General features: G+C 38.3%; 1 long non-coding RNA gene across 1 annotated transcript in view; it reads left to right on the top strand.

Moving 5' to 3' along the window:
* The window catches only part of LOC119473190, a 121,511-nt gene that overhangs the window by 10,578 nt on the left and 94,136 nt on the right, over positions 1 to 16,797 (top strand). The window contains exon 3 of the long non-coding RNA XR_005202395.1: positions 5,988 to 6,097. This is a non-coding gene — a long non-coding RNA (uncharacterized LOC119473190). The remainder of the gene's footprint in view (positions 1 to 5,987; positions 6,098 to 16,797) is intronic.

Here is a 16,797-nt window from a genome sequence, read left to right as displayed (position 1 = left end):
TCTTTCTTTTGTAGATTTCCCAGTCTCAGGTATATTTTTATCAGCAGAGTGAAAATGGACTAATACAGTAAATTGGTACCAGTAGAGTAGGGTGCTGCTGAAAAGATACTCGAAAACGTGGAAGTGACTTTGGAACTGGGTAACAGGCAGAGGTTGGCACAGTTTGGAGGGCTCAGAAGAAGAAAGGAAAATGTGGGAAAGTTTGGAACTTCCTAGAGACTTGTGTTGAATGGCGTTACCCAAAATGCTGTTAGTGATATGGACAATAAAGTCCAGGCTGAGGTGGTCTCAGATGGAGTTGAGAAACTTGTTGGGAACTAGAGCAAATATGACTCTTGTTATGTATTATCAAAGAGACTGGTGGCATTTTGCCCCTGTCCTAGAGATTTGTGAAACTTTGAACATGAGAGAGATGATTTAGGGTATCTGGTATCTGGTGGAAGAAATTTCTAAGCAGCAACGCATTCAGGAAGTGACTTGGGAGCTGTTAAAGGCATTCAGTTTTAAAAGGGAAACAGAGCATAAAAGTTTGGAAAATTTGCAGCCTGACAGTGTGATAGAAAAGAAAATCCCATATTCTGAGGAGAAATTTAAGCCAGCTGCACAAATTTGCATAAGATATGAGGAGCTGAATGTTAATCACCAAGACACTGTGGAAAATGTTTCCAAGGCATGTCAGAGACCTTTGTGGCAGCCCCTCCCATCACAGGCCTGGAAGAGTAAGAAGAAAAAATGGTTTCATGGGCTGGGCCCAGGGTCCCTCTGCCATGTGTAGTGTAGGGACTTGGTGACCTATGTCCCAGCCACTCCAATCGTGTCTAAAATTGGCCAAAGTGCAACTCAAGATGTTACTTCAGAGGGGGGAAGCCCCAAGCTTTGGCAGCTTTCACATGGTGTCGAGCCTGTGGGTGCACAGATGTCAAGAAATGAGGTTTGAGAACTTCTGCCAAGATTTCAGAGGATGTATGGCAATGTCTGGATGCCCAGGCTGAAGTTTGCTGCAGGGGAGGGGCCCTCATGGAGAACCTCTGCTAGGGCAGTGCAAAAGGAAATGTGGGGTTGGAGCCCTTGCACAGAGTCACCTAGTGACAAGAGGACCACCATCCTCCAGACTCCAGAATGGTAGATCCACTGACAGCTTGTACCATGCTCCTGGTAAACCTGAAGACACTGAATGCCAGACTGTGAAAGATGCCAGGAAGGGTGCTATCCCCTGCAAAGTCATGGGGGCAGACCTGCCCAAGGTCATGGGAGCCTACCTCTTGAGACATGGTGTCAAAGGAAATGATTGTAGAGCTTTAAGATTTGACTGCCCCACTGGATTTTGGATGTGCATGGAGCTTGTAGCCCCTTTGTTTTGGCTTATTTCCCCTATTTGGAATGGGTATATTTACTCAACACTTGTACCCCCATTGCATCTAGGAAGGAACTAACTTGCTTTTGATTTTATGACTCGTAGGCAGAGGGACTTGCCTTGTCTCAGATGAGATATTGAACTATTGACTTTTGAGTTAATGCTGAAATGAGTTAAGACTTTAGGTCCTATTGGGAAGGCATAATTGGTTTTGAAATGTGATGACATGAGATTTGGGATGGGCCAGGGGTGGGAAGGATGTGGTTTGGCTGTGTCCCCACCCAAATTTCATCTTGAACTGTAGTTCCCATAATTCCCATGTGTCATGGGTGGGACACAGTGGAAGGTAATTAATCATGGGGGTGGTTATCTCCATGCTGTTCTTGTGATAGTGAGTGCTGGTTTTATAAGGGGCTTCCCCAGCTTCACTCTACACTTCTTTCTGTTGCCATGGGAAGAAGGATGTGTTTGCTTCCCCTTATGCCATGATGTAAGTATCCTGAGGCCTATCCAGCCATGAAAAACTGTGAGTCAATTAAGCCTCTTTCCTTCATAAAATACCCAGTCTTGGGTATATCTTTATTAGCTGCATGAAATGGATTAATACAGTGTGGCTAAGTGCTTATCTGGCTCTGCTATGACTAAAGTTAAATATCTTTAAACCATGTAGGTAGGATAGTCTAGGGTGCAAATATGACAAAAATCTAAATTACATATAGAAAGTAACAATCCCACTCATCAAAACTTGGCAGCATTGCACGTTGTTGTTAAAGAGAACTGACTCACAGCAGCTGTGGGTATTTCCAAGCCAAAAGGATTGGTTAGAGAGGAAGGAATCCCACAGTGTGTGATGGTCGTCTCAACTGGAATGGGATGTCTCTCTGAGTGTTTTAAATATCTCTCAAATATGTTAGCATGTGGTTCTTTGAGAGACTGACATGCTGAAGAGCCCAGGTTTTGTTAACAGATCTTTATATTTGGTCTAGATGCTGAACTTGGGTGTTCTGTTAAGGATAGTATACTACTTGCAGATACTTAGTTTCTACATGGTTTGCAGTTAAAGGGTTGGTGGGTAGTGGTTTCTGGAGAGGAAAATGGAGCTAGCCATGGAATTTTGACAATTTTTAGTTATTTCAAATTTTATGAGTCATTGGAGATTTTCTCCCAAAATATATTTTCTTTTTAACTTTGCTACATTTAAAAAAAAATTCCTTTGAATTGTTAGCATGAAAATCTAGATTTTTTTTGCATGAGTATGAAAAGCATGATTTTTATGCTAATTATTCAGAACTTCTGGTTGGTATTACATGTATAGTTCACAAGAAACCTATGTATCTTATCCACTTCATCTCAATGCTAAGCTGATGTGCAGAAATAATTGAAAGGAAAATTATTTTTTTAATAATCTCTTCAGAACACACAATAAAGAGAATATGTCCATAATGCCTAGTGAAATGTCTTAAAATCCTCTTTACCCATGTTTTCATAATCTATTGCTCTGTAGTGAACCACCCTCAAATCAGTGACTGAAAATATCAATCACTGGCTATTATTTCTTGCAATTCTGTGGATTGATGAGATCAGTTGGGTGGTTTCAGTTCTTGTGTTGTTGGCTGGGGCTATAGACTTTTGGTAGACTTTGGCTGGAGCACCCAAGATGGCTCATTCCCATGGTTGGTAGTTGTCAGCTGGGAGCACAACGGAGATTGTCCATCAGAATGTCTCAGTTTTCCTTACTATGGCTAATCAACAAGGTATGAACTTCTCACAGCATGGGAGCTCAGTTCTGAGGCAGTGCTCCAAGTACATGAAAGAGGCACCTTCAGATCTCTTTAGGCCCAGTCTCAGAAGTTACAGAGCATCACTTCCATCGCATTCTATTGGCCAAAGCCAGTCTCCAAGCTATCTCATATTTAAAGGAATTGAAGGAGACTCTCTGCTGTGGTCTGAATGTGTCCCTCCAAAATTCATGTGCGAATCTAAGACCCACTGTGACAGTATTAAGAGGTGGGCCCTTGTGGAAAATGATTGTTATGAAGGTGGTACTTTGTGGGGTTAGTTCTCTTATAAAAGAGGTTGAAGGGAAAGCCCTGGTCCCTTTTTTATACCTTTCCCCATGTGAGGACATTTGTCCCTTCCTTCCCATGAAAAGAAAACACTGTCTATAAGAAATGGGCCTTGACCAAACACTAAATCTGCCAGCATCTTGATCTTGGACTTCCCAGCTCCCAGAACTGTGAAAATAAATTTCTGTTGTTTATAAACTACTCAGTCTAAAGTACTTTGTTACAGCAGCAGGAATGGACTGACATTCTCCCTCTTGGTAGATGTAGTAGCAATGTTTATGGCCATCTGTAATCCACTACAACATGTCTTTCTCAATAACTCATACACGTGGCAGCTGCTTCCAAATCTCCCTCCTCTCTCACTCCCAACTCTGCCCAGACCCCATCCCCCAATTCTGTCTCTCAAGTTGTTTTTCTCATATTCCCCTGCTTTCTTTCCAATTCACCATTTCATCTCTGTAGCATATTTCTGCGCTTTCTAGTGTAAATCCACTCAGCTAGCCTTTTTAGTATTTCTCCCTTATGCATTTCCTTGAGCTTCATAATGAACTGGGAATTTATTAGGATTTTAAATAGCATAATGCGCCTTCATGGGAGTGAGCAGGAGTGGAAAGTGGACATGATTATTTATTTTATTCCTGTTAATATATGTTTGTATGATACACAGCACAATGGGAATTGATTTTGGTTTCAATTGCATTTGACATCAGTGGAGTCTTAGAATGTGACACAAGGATTGGATTAGCAGAGAATGTGACCGATTCAGGATCGAGTACTGGAGATTGCCTGAGGCTCATCATATATCAGGATTGATGAAAATGGTGCTTATTGGACATCATGCTATTTTTTTCACCCTGTTACTTTTATTTTTTAATTTTTTTCTAAAGATTTTAAGTTCAGGGGTACATGTGCAGGATGTGCAGGTTTGTTACATGGGTAAACATGTGCCATGGTGGTTTGCTGCACAGATCAACCCATCACCCAGGTATTAAGCCCAGCATCCATTAGCATTCCCTTGATGCCCTCCCTCCACCCACTCCCCACCTTCCAACAGGCCCCACTGTGTGTTGTTTCCTTCCATGTGTCCATGTGTTCTCATCATTTAACTCCCACTTATGTGAGAACATGCAGTATTTGGCTTTCTGTTGCTGCATTAATTTGCTAAGGATAATGGCTTCCAGCTCCATCCATGTTCTGGCAAATGACATGATGTCATTCCTTTTTATGGCTGCATAGTATTCCATGGTGTATATATACCACATTTTCTTTATCCAGTCTATCACTGATGGACATTTAGGTTGATTGATGTCTTTGCTATTGTGAATAGCACTTTACTGAACATACACATGCGTGAATCTTTATATGAATGATTTATATTCCTTTGAGTATCTACCCAGTAATGGGATTGCTGGGTTAATGGTATTTCTGCCTCTAGGTCTTTGAGGACTTGCCACACTGTCTTCCACAATGGTTGAACTAATTTATAGTCTCACCAACAGTGTAAAAGCATTCCTTTTTCTCCACAACCTCACATGCATCTGTTGTTTTTGGCTTTTAATAATGGCCATTCTGATTGGTGTATGACAGTATCTCATTGCGGTTTTGACTTGCATTTCTCTAATGATCAGTGATATTAAACTTTTTTTTTTCATGTTTGTTGGCCGCATGTATGTTTCTTTTGAGAAATGTCCATTATGCTCTTTTGAAGAGCAATGTTTTTGGCTCTAGGGAAATCCTAAAGAGTTTTATTGTGAACTTGAGACTTATTAGAAATAGATCCCCTGTAGAAGTTGGTTTCTGAAGAAAATAACATTAAGCAAATACAAATTTTAGCAGGTCTTGTCCAATATTGTCTTTAGAACAAGAGTACACAAACCATATATTTAAATATTGAGGACCACAAACCATATATTTAAATATTTAAAAATTATAACTCAAACTAGTCATCTGTTATATAAAATCTGTTCTGTTCTCTTACCTTGACAAATATACCTTTATATTGACCTGGGGGGCTATGTGCAAATTTATGACTCTCAAGTTTTTCAGAGTTCTCTGATAAAATGTGGCAGCTTGGGGAAAACTGAGCCCAGACCTTGCCTGCTCTGCTTTTCTCCCTACCACTAGGCCTGTCTTGTACTGAGAGAGGTCTCACTCTGTGTGTTTGGACACTCCAGGTTACACTCCAGAGCTGTGTCCATAGTCCTTAATACAGCAGCTCCTTAGCTACTCCTCAGGCCTGGGATGAGCAAATGACCAGTGCCATCCACTTTTGGGAGGCACAATTGGTGCAACATTCCATTCCAGCCTTGGAAGTGGGTTCAAGGATGCCTGGGCAGAAAAATCCTGGGTCCAGATTCCCATAGCAGGGTCTATGAGAGGACGTGCAGCTTCCACATGAGCAAGTTTGGCTCTGTAAGCTTCTTGCTTTGTGGTGAGGAGTGTGACTGGAGTGAGCCCTCTAAAGCACAGGGTGCAGAGCAGGGGGACCTGTTGTCCAGGTCATAGGCAGTACCACCTTGAGCCATGGATGTGCAGAAATTCAACTCATTTTTTTCTTTTTTGTGTAGGTTCAGCACCCAGAGTTCTGTCTTGTACTTCTCCTCATGTTGCAGACATCCACGAAAGAGTGAGACGGTTGTCGGTTGGATTGAAGAACAAATGTGTGGAAGGCACTGAGGTTTGTGTGTGAATGTGGTGAGTGGGGCCAAGGAGGACTTGTGGACATCTGCCAGGAGGAAGTAAGAGGCTGAGCAAGACAGATCTCCTGGTCAGTGTGGAACATTGGACTGGGCTATGTGAGGTTGATGACATTTGGCTCTTGTCTAGTGAGCCCACCTGGCCATACTGGGAATGGGAGAATCTAGTGATTAGAGGGTACCCATGTGTAGGCTATCCATAAGAATTCCCAAATATTGAAGAAACTGAACAAGTGTGTTAAACAGCCCTTTCTTCCCAGAGATCAAAGGAAGGAGAAAGATCTGTATTGAATGTACTGGTCTATCCTTCAGTCTCAACAGATTCAACTTCCTTGGAAATGCTATTTTGTGCATGAACAATCACTTGTATGTGAGACTTTCTGAGTCATTGAATAGCACAGGTTTACATCATCAAATACAGCTTGAAACCAATCTTTAGAATGTTTCACATTTATCTTTTGTGATTTTATGATGGCAAGAGTTTACATTCCGTCCCCACTCCATGACTGGTATGAGCGTTCTAGGAAAAGTTGGTGTTGGTTCTACCCAGATGTATTGATGCTGCTTTTTTGGGGAATATCCAGTTCCAGAAAATGCCTGGAACACCCTGATCCAACGTGTGTGTATGGCGTGTCAAACCCTAATGGGTCTATGCCATTGTCAATGTTCACCAGGCCAGATGCCTTTGGAGGGAGAAGGTCAGGGGTTTGGACCTCTAGGGTTAACCACCACTCAATAATTTCTTACAGTCAGAGACTCACTTCTATCTACTTATTACACTCCCATTGCCATTTTGCACTAAAGTACAAGTGCAGGTTACGTGGGTCATTCAGATGGTTGCAACAGCATACTACAGGGGCAGCTGGTCTTCTGAACTGAGCTTGGGATATTACTTTATTTACATTTGTTTTTGAAGCAGGGTCTCACTCTGTCACCTAGGCTGCAATGCAGTGGTACAATCACAGCTCACTGCAGCTTTGAACTCTTGGCCTCAAGCAATCCTTCTGCCTCAGCCTCCTGAGTAGCTGAGACTATAGGTGTGAGCCACCAGCCTGGGTAATTAAAAAAAATTTTTTTTTGTAGAGACAGAATCTCACTATATTTCCCAAATTGGTCTTGAACTTCTGGCCTCAAGAAATTCTCCTGCCTCGGCCTTACCAAATTCTGGGATTACAGGCATGAGCCACCAGGAATGGCTCACTTTATTTACTTCCGTGATGCCTATACATTGTGTTGTCAATAAAACTTGAGATTCTACAACTGAGACTGGTCCCTGTTTTTAATTAATTTCCTTATTTGTAATTACAGGGCTGCCACTGAGGTTCAGATTCTGAATTTTGGGTCATCAGAACTAGTTTTTTTTTTTTTTTTCCAGTTTTAGGAAATATACTCTATGCTGGAATACAGATAGCAGTGTAGCCCTATGCACACTCATGGGAGTGTGCACACTTGTGTGCATATATGCACGTGTACCATGTGGTTGCCCCTGGTCTCAATAAGGGAAATTCAAGGTGAGGGTTGGGGAAAGAACTATGTCCTTGGCTTGCAGAGTATTGGGAAATATAGAGTTTTTCAAAATAGGGGAGGATGGCTTGCTCATAGCCGCTTCCTGGACATTCCCGGGGGAAATTAAAATCCAATAGAAGAATCATAACATATTTCTTCTCTTAGTTCTCCATTTTTTTTCCTTTATTTATACATAAAAGAGTAGAAAAGAGAATTATTTTCTATTTTGCAATTTACAGCTCCTAAATATTCAGGGTAGAGTGGCAGGCATATATTTGTTGTGATTGAGAATGACAATATTTTTCTGATTGAAAACATCTACCAGTTGGCAAAACATAGTGCTGAAAGTTTACACCACAGTGTCACTTCACTAGACTTAAAGCAGAATTAAGAAGGCTCCCTTAAAGTCAGAAATGTTATCTGAAAAAAAATCACTCATTTTTTTCACATTACATTTTCTTTTTTCACATTAAGTGAAATGAAACATAACCCAAGTAAATTTTGTAAAAATTCAAAAGAGAGGATCCATTGATGGGGAGAAGCCTGGTCTAGGTGGAGTAATTTTCAGGGAGGACTTTAAATTGCCAAGGGCTAGGTTGTGTGCATTTGGGTTCTGGGGAGAAATGGGTGGATGCACTTTGAAGAAAATTGAGGAAAAATTGAACAGAATTTTAAATTTATAATTTTGTCCAGAGTAAGTGTTGGATATTTAACTTATTATCTCTTATTGCTAGCTATTAATGCTTTCTATATGCTAAGCATTCAAAGTCCTTTACAAATATTAACTGCTTAAAACTTTCAATTACAAGGTGAGTGCTATTAAAATCATCCTTATCATGCCAGTGAGAAAACTGAGGAAGGAAGAAGTGATTTTCCCAGGTACTATAAGTAGTCATGATTTGAATCTAGGTATTCTGTTTCTAAGTCAGCAGTCAGCACTAAACATACTTCTGTGGTGCATGTGAAAATACACAGGTGTCACAAATGTCAGGATTTGGAGAGGAGCATAATTGTATTTATTCCTTTATCTTGATTTTTCTTTCAGAAAACTTTATGCTGATGACCCAGATGTGTATTTTTGGTTGTTTTAAATTTGTCTGCATGCATTCTTACCATTGTCTAATCACCATCTTTACTTGCTAGGATGGTATTCTTCTGTAGTGTAAAATTCATTCATTAATTCCTGTGTGAAACATGATACATTGCTCTCTTTTATTTAGTTTCTAATATATGAATGTGAAAGAGCTTGCAGACTATTTTGCAATGCTTCTGTTTACAGCAAATGCATATTTCTAGGCCAGATAAACCAGAAACTATAATTTAGTAAGGATTTATTGAGCACTTACTATGTTTTAGGCATTATGGTAAGTACTTTATAAGTATTTTCTTATATAATCCTTCTTGTATAATCTTGTATAATCTATGAAGTAGCTACTATTACTGACTTCATTTTATAAAAAATAAACTAAGGAATAACAAAGTGAAAACCAAAGAACAAAAACTAGCAAAAAGAAAACAAAATACCTAGAAATGAATTGAGCCAACATTTAAACCAATACTGTGCTCCAGAGAACAGCATCATATTATCTGTACTAGAATTCTGGGTTCCATTACTGTAGATTAAATGAGTTAGCACATAAAAATAACATGGATAAATATCACCTGGCAAAAAGCAAGTACTTAATAAAGGTTAACTATTAGTTTGTTACCTGAGTATATTGTGTGATGCTGAGGTATGGGGTACAAATCATTGAGGTACTGAGAATAGTATTCAACAGGTTTTTAACCTTTGCTTCCCTCTCTCCCTCATCATGTAATTCTTGGTATCTATTATTGCCATCTTCATGTCTGTGAGTGCCCAATGTTCGTCTCCCATTTACAAGTAAGAACACGTGTTACTTGGTTTTCTGTTCTCGTGTTAATTTGCTTAAGATAATGGCCTCTAGCTGGATCCATGTTGCTGCAAAGAACATGAATTTTTATTTTTTATGGGTGCCTAGTATTCCATGGCATATATGTACTACATTTTCTTCATCCAATCCACCATTAATGGGTACCTATGTTGATTCCATGTCTTTATTATTGTGAACAGTGCTGTGATGAACATATGAGTGCATGCGTCATTTTGATGAATGATGTTTTCCATTGGATATATACCCAGTAATGGGATTGTTGGCTTGAATGGTAGTTCTGTTTTAAGTTATTTGAGAAATCTCCAAACTGCTTTCCACAGTGGCTGAACCAACTTACATTCCCACAAACATATATAAGCATTCTTTTTTCTCCACAGCCTTGCCAACATCTGTTGTTTTTTGACTTTTTTTTTTGGATATGGAGTTTCACTCTTGTTGCCCAGGCTGGAGTGCAATGGTGTGGTCTTGGCTCACCACAGTGTCTGCCTCCCAGGTTCAAGTGATTCTTCTCCCCTGCCTCAGCCTCCTGAGTAACTAGGATTACAGGCATGCACCACAACGCTTGGCTAATTTTGTATTTTGGGTAAAGATGGGGTTTCTCCATATTGGTCTCCTGATTTCAGGTGATCCGTCTGATTTGGCCTCCCAAAGTGCTGGGATTACAGTCGTGAGCCACCGTGTCCAGCCCTTGACTTTTCAGTAATAGCCATTCTGACTGGTGTGAGGTGATACCTCATTGTGGTTTTGATTTGAATGTCTCTGATGATTAGTGATGATGGGAACTTTTGTCTTATTTTGTTTTCATTTAGTTTATTAAACTTTTAAAATTAAAGCCTAACTGTATACAGAAGATGTACATTTCCTAAAGTGTAGTATTCACTGAGTTTTTACGAACTGATTACTCTCTTGTAATCAGCATTTGGATTAAGAACAGAAAGTGTCCAGTGGCCAGAGACCACTTTTGTTCTTTCTAGGCACTATCCCCAAACCTCAACAGTAACCACTACCCTGATTTCCAGCAGCATTGATTTGCTTCCACTTGTTTTATCTTTTATAGAAATGGAAGCAGGGAGTTTTATTCTTTTGTGTCAGGCCTCTTTCACTCCAGTTATTTCTGTGAGATTCATCCATATTGCTGCAGGTACTTTAGCTTGTTCATTCTTATATAATGTATGAATATACTCCAATCTATTTATCCCATTGCACTGTGGACAGGCATTTGAGTAGTTTCCCATTTGGAGCACTTATGAGTAGTGCTATCTTAAATGTTCTAGTACATGTCTTTGGTAAACATGTATTAGCTATTTTTACTAACCACTGTGTACACTAGAGAAAATTTGGCATGATGGTTTAGTTGGAAGGAAATAAAAAACAAGAAGATCCTGTTGTTAGTGTATTAAAAATTAACATTCATTGAGAAAATATTGCAAAACAGAAGAAAACATGGTTTTGAGATTTATGACAAACCAGGGTGACTGTAGTCCATAAGAATGTCTTACATATTACAAAATGAGATGGTAAGTTTCAAATATCTCATAATAAAAAATGATAGGTAGGTGAAATGATGGATATGGTAATTAGCTTGATTTAATTATGCCACATGCTATATACATATCAAAACATCCCGTTTATCCCATAAATGTATACAGCTATGATTTGTCAATTGAAGAAAGTTATTATTAGATTAAAAAATCAATCACAACTCAGTAGAGCTATCCGTCAGTTTCCTGGTTCATCTCATGTTGTGTGAATCTGTACCTTCAAAAAATAAGATACACTTTCTAACTCACAAATAAAAAGAAGGACCAATGGAAATTGGACCAGAGGAGGAGTCTGCTACAGTTTCCAAGAGGCCAAGAATTGTGATGGCAGCTCTAAAGGTGAGGGTTATAGATGGCCTGAGCAGACTCAAAGTGGCCATTCATGAGATGTGCTGATTTTTCGTGGTCATGCTAAAATTCATCAACCCAGAACTTGAACAATATCGAACAAAACAATGGGTTATGAGTATGTGACTAGGGTTCCAAATAATTATCGTTGGACAAAGTCAACCTGCATCTCACATGAAAAAAATGACAGTAACAGGAATGCAATGGGCTTCTGGTGACTTTGAAGTCTGGGGTGGGAAGCTAAATGTAGGGTGTTCATAGATTTTTCTAATTGAAGGTTGTATTTGGAAGAGAAAGAGGATCTGGAGAGATAATAGTTGAAACTTCAGTATTTCAAAAAGATAGGATTTGATTTTAAGAGTTGAAGAGATGAATATTGAGGAAAATATTGTAGCTCAGACTTGTGGTTAAATTAACTTTACATTCATTTTAAGAGGGATGGCAAACACTCAACGATAATCATCAAGCTAAACAGTGTGCTATCCATGAGTGAATCGCAAAAGTAAATAGTATAGAGGAGGTGCTTCATCTTCCACAGAGGAGTGAAAGAGAAATGGAGATAATTTTGTAAAAATCAGAGCACTGTGAAGATGAGAATTTCATCTTTGAAAAGAGAAAAGATAATGGCAGTAAATGTCAGGGAAATTCAGGGTTGGAAGATGTCTGTCCAACCTGTGTATTTTATAGATGAATAAAATAGAAAACTGGTGAAGGATGAGTCAGGCTCTTGAGTCAGGCTGTCTGGGTTTAAATCCTAGTGGTCAGACTCTCTTTGCCCTATTTTCCTTTTGTAAAATTAGGCAATAATTGTATCTAAATAATTGTATCTAAATCTATCTATGTGTCTGTCCAACCTGTGTATTTTATAGGTGAGTAAAATAGAAAACTGGTGAAGGATGAGTCAGGCTCTTTAGTCAGGCTATCTGGGTTGAAATCCTAGTGTTCAGACTGACCCTCTGTGCCCTATTTTTCTTTTGTAAAATGAGGTAATAATTGTATCTAAATCAGAATTGCTCTGAAGATTAAATGAAATAATGTAGATAGTGCCGAACAAGTGCCTGATAGGGAATATGTGTTAGTTATTGATTTTGGGTGACTGCCCTTAAGTTTTACAGCTAGTTAGCAGTAGAGTTGTAACTAGATCTCAAGTTTACCATGCCCTCAAACTTTCAATTTAGTGTCTTCCAAACGTATCACATTGTGTCTTGAAGGGATTTCAGAAACCCGTTTTCTTTGCTCTGAATTCAGAACCAGTTTTGGTGAAGACATGAGAGTCAGGGAGATGGGACCAAAATACGAATTTTTTTTTTTTTTTCACTCAGAAAAGCTGGATTAAAGGTTATTACTTAGATCTAGGACAGCTAGATAAACTTTCCTTTGGTATAGCTTGGGGCATGGATTCCCCAATTGGGAATCTCTGTTCACCTGCCCACTCCCTTGCCACAATCTACACCGAAGGAAAATTTATCTGCAGTTAAGACTGCTGTCTTGCATGAGGGTGTGAAGAGAGGAAGAGATATGAGAGAGGAGAAGAAAGGGCAGAAAGATCCCAAATCCCTTTTGCTTAGAAGTTGTGAACTACATTAGCTCTACTCAGTCAATAAATATGCACTAATGGCTGTCATCCGCCAACTAGGTGATGTAGTTTACTTTCCGAGGTAGAATACTTAGTAGACCTCTTTGGGGGATGAACAAAAGTTGAGCAGAAAAAAGAGAGAAAGGACTCTCTGCAGAGGAAATAGTGTTTGAATAGGCTGTACTTGAATATCAAAACCAAGAAGTGAGTGCAGACTCCTGGAGGAGGAATGCCAGCAAATTAGGAGTAGGGAATCAGCTTTCCTCCTCCAGCTTCTCTCAATGCTGACACAGCAATTCCAGATTTTAAAATTAACACAAAGAGCTTGCTGATGATATAGAAATAAAGAGAGCATAATTTATTCACTCACTTAACAAATGTGGAACATTTATTTCTTGTTTCAACCCTGTTAACTGAAGAACAAGTTTGTTTTTAAATGTCAGATAGATTGCATCACTATTTGTTTTTAGATTTTTAAAAATTCTGGGGCACATGTACAGAATGTGTACATTATTAGTGTATAGGAATGCTTGGCATCACGATTTTTAAGGCCTTCTAGTGATTTGCAATTTCAGTAGAATACAATCCAAACACCTTACTATGACATTCAAGACTTTACCTGATCAGTTTTAACTCTCTGTTCCTTACTTGCTAAGATCCATCCACATAGGCCTCTTTCTATTCCTTGGATATGCCAAACTTTTTCCAACTGCTGTAGAGCCTATAGACTTAGGGTCCAGATCTTTAATGCTGGTTTTTCATGTCATTCAGTTGCATCTCAAATGTTGCCATGTTCAAAGACTTTGTCTCACCATGCTATCTCTAGTAGCCTTCCCATCACACTAACACATGGTCTCTTATATATTGTATTGATTGCAATTTACATCTGAAATAATCTTGCTCATTTATTTGTTTACTTGCTCATTATCAGGCCTTATTTTACTTCAATTAATAGCTTCAGGAGAGCAGAGATCTTGCTATGTCATTCACTGATGATCTTAGGGGGCCCAAAGAGTGCTGGTATATAGTTAGCTCTTAAAAATATTGTTAAAAGAATTATTAAATAAGTGAACGAATGTATGAATGAATATAACTTACAAGGCTCTGGGGATTTCAAGGCCAATAGAGACTTTTTCAGAAATTCACAGTCTAGTTAATTAACTTTACTGAAATGTGTTACGTGCTATAGTAAAGGCACATGTAAAGTATGTTGCAAGAAAAGAGATGGAGAACTGGAAGGAAGGCTCCAATGTAATCAGTTTTCCTATGAGAAAGTATTTCTGTGAGAAAAAGTGATTACACAGTAGGCCTCCTTGGGATATGATGGAGAGTTGGCTAGAAAAAGAAGAGGAGGAAGGACATTCTAGGTAGAGGTAACGGTATATGAATAGCTTATTTTTGGACATCAAAACAATGAAGAGAGAGCAGACTCTAGGTACTCAGAGATGTCATTCTGGTCTTTCATGAAGCAAATTTTAAAAATAACAGAAAAAAGCATAGCATGATTCCATTTCAGGGGTTCCAGCTCACAGATGACATGGTTCAAGATGGATTCAAAGAATCTTTTTTAACAATAACTACAAATTACCAACAAGAAAGGAGGAGGGCCTAAGAGACTGTTGGATATATTTAGATTTTATGTAGAAAAATTAACAGAATATAAATGTAGGAGACCATGCTTTTAAAGAAGCAGAATAAGGGAGATGAACCATAAGAATTATGTGAGACCAGAAGAAACAGTGGCTTAGAAAAATTCTAACAGGTAAAATGGGCCTTCAGACCCTCAGTTGGAAAAAGCAATATAATCCCTCCCGGAAGAGGCAACCCCTTTATTACAGAAGTTAGCATAATGTAGTAGTTGAGAGAAAGAAGGCAAACCTTATCCTCTATCATTTTATTTCTAGCTTTTCCATTCAGTGAAACAAATTTCAGATTAGAAAGGTTACAGGCAGCAGCAAGTGCAGAAATGAAGATCTAGGTAGTTGAATTTTATTTGGTATGAGTTTATGTTTCCAGATTAATAATACATTAAAATTAATAAAATGATTGAATGATTTGATAGTGTAGAGACTTGTTCGTGTGTTTGAAATATGAAAAATGAGAGAAGGGAGTAGCAGAAGAAGTAAGGGCAAGTATAGAAGAAAAAGGTTGTTGTTCCATTTAGGAATGACCTGTAGGCTACCGTAAGCTAGTTTTGGTTTAAGCACACACAGAAATTACCTATATTCTGCAATAAATGCTCTTTTGAATTATAATTGTGTCTAAATCCAGACATTTCCGACTTAGCCTAGTTGTGAAGATTTTGGTTTAGTTATATTTCAGTATCTATCTATCTATCTATCTATCTATCTATCTATCTATCTCTATCTGTCTGCCTATCTAATCTCTATCATCTATCTATCTATCTGTCTATCTATCTACCTATGTTTCTAATTTTTTTCCTTTAAACTTTTCTAGATCTCAGACTGCTCTCAAAAGTGCCCTTTGGCTGACCAGTGCAATGGAGAAAATCTCTCAGAACCATAATACTTTTGTTTGGGACATTGATCCCTTAATGAATATTAAGGAGTTATTGTGAAATATTATTGAGTTTTAAGAGAATTATCCTTAAGTATGTGAGAAAACTGTCATTCAGCTCACAAAGACATGCTCTTCTACTCTTAATTATTTAGCAAGAAATGTATGTTCTGAATGTATCTGGCACATATGTGCATTCATGACACATAACTGGATTTTTTGAGGTCTTTAAGGGGTAAAAGGGAGAAATGATTAAAGCATCCCTGGGGAAATATGACAAACTAGTTGAGTCACAAAATTACCCCCAAATAGAGCATGTTCAAAGGGACTTTTTGTCTGCATAGTGAATAAATTATTTGTTTTTCATGTGAACTGCATACACTTTTGCAACTTAGAATTTAGCAACTCATCTAAACCACTGAACGTTAGGAAGTATTCCTGCCCAGTTTCTTAGAACTTTCACTGTTCCCTTTTCTTCTGAAGGCTGTTGTTGTGAACACGTGTCAAAAATGATTTATGTGCTTCAAGATAAATCTTGGTCCATGTTGTTAGTCAGAATCTTACTGTGCTGATTCAGGACTGTATCGAAAACAAATTTATGCATTGACATAGTTAAGCTGTGCAACACTGACATTAAGGTTTTAGATTGTTTCAGTTAGATTGTCTCACTGAATTGTCTCACTGAATTCCACACCTTTTTTTTTGTTCAAAGGTTTTAAATTTTAATTGTACATTGCATTAATTCAATATATTTAAAGGCATTTATTCTTGGTATTTACTAAATTTAAAATTACAAAGAAATAGAAAGGGTTTTCTTTTTCTCTGATGAGAGTAGATAGTAATAACAATTTTAGCAATACTAATTATATTTTAGATGATCAATATAATTTTTTGTCTCAAAGAAGAATTTTAAAATTTAGCAGCCTTTTAAGTTGCAAATTCTAAAATGTACACTCCCCAGATATAATAGCAGATATTCAACAGATATTGAAAATTGAGCTTTTCTGTTAAGTCCAGGACCCTCCAAATAAGAGCCTATACATCTTGAAAAAATTTGTGAACATTCTTTAACCTTTTCCTTCCAGCGTTACAGTGAGAAGAGAAGACTTTACAATACATTGAAGCAATCTTAGAAATAAATATGAACAATTTCCTTAGAAATGTTCAAGGAAATAATGTGGCACATATACACCATGGAATATTATGCAGCCATCAAAAACGATGAGTTTGGGTCCTTTGTGGGGACATGGATGAACCTGGAAACCATCATTCTCAGCAAA

The sequence above is a fragment of the Cebus imitator genome, unplaced genomic scaffold (genome assembly GCF_001604975.1).
Source record: "Cebus imitator isolate Cc_AM_T3 unplaced genomic scaffold, Cebus_imitator-1.0 Scaffold138, whole genome shotgun sequence".
NCBI classification, from domain to species: domain Eukaryota; kingdom Metazoa; phylum Chordata; class Mammalia; order Primates; family Cebidae; genus Cebus; species Cebus imitator.
This window is presented reverse-complemented; position numbering and strand designations above follow the sequence as displayed.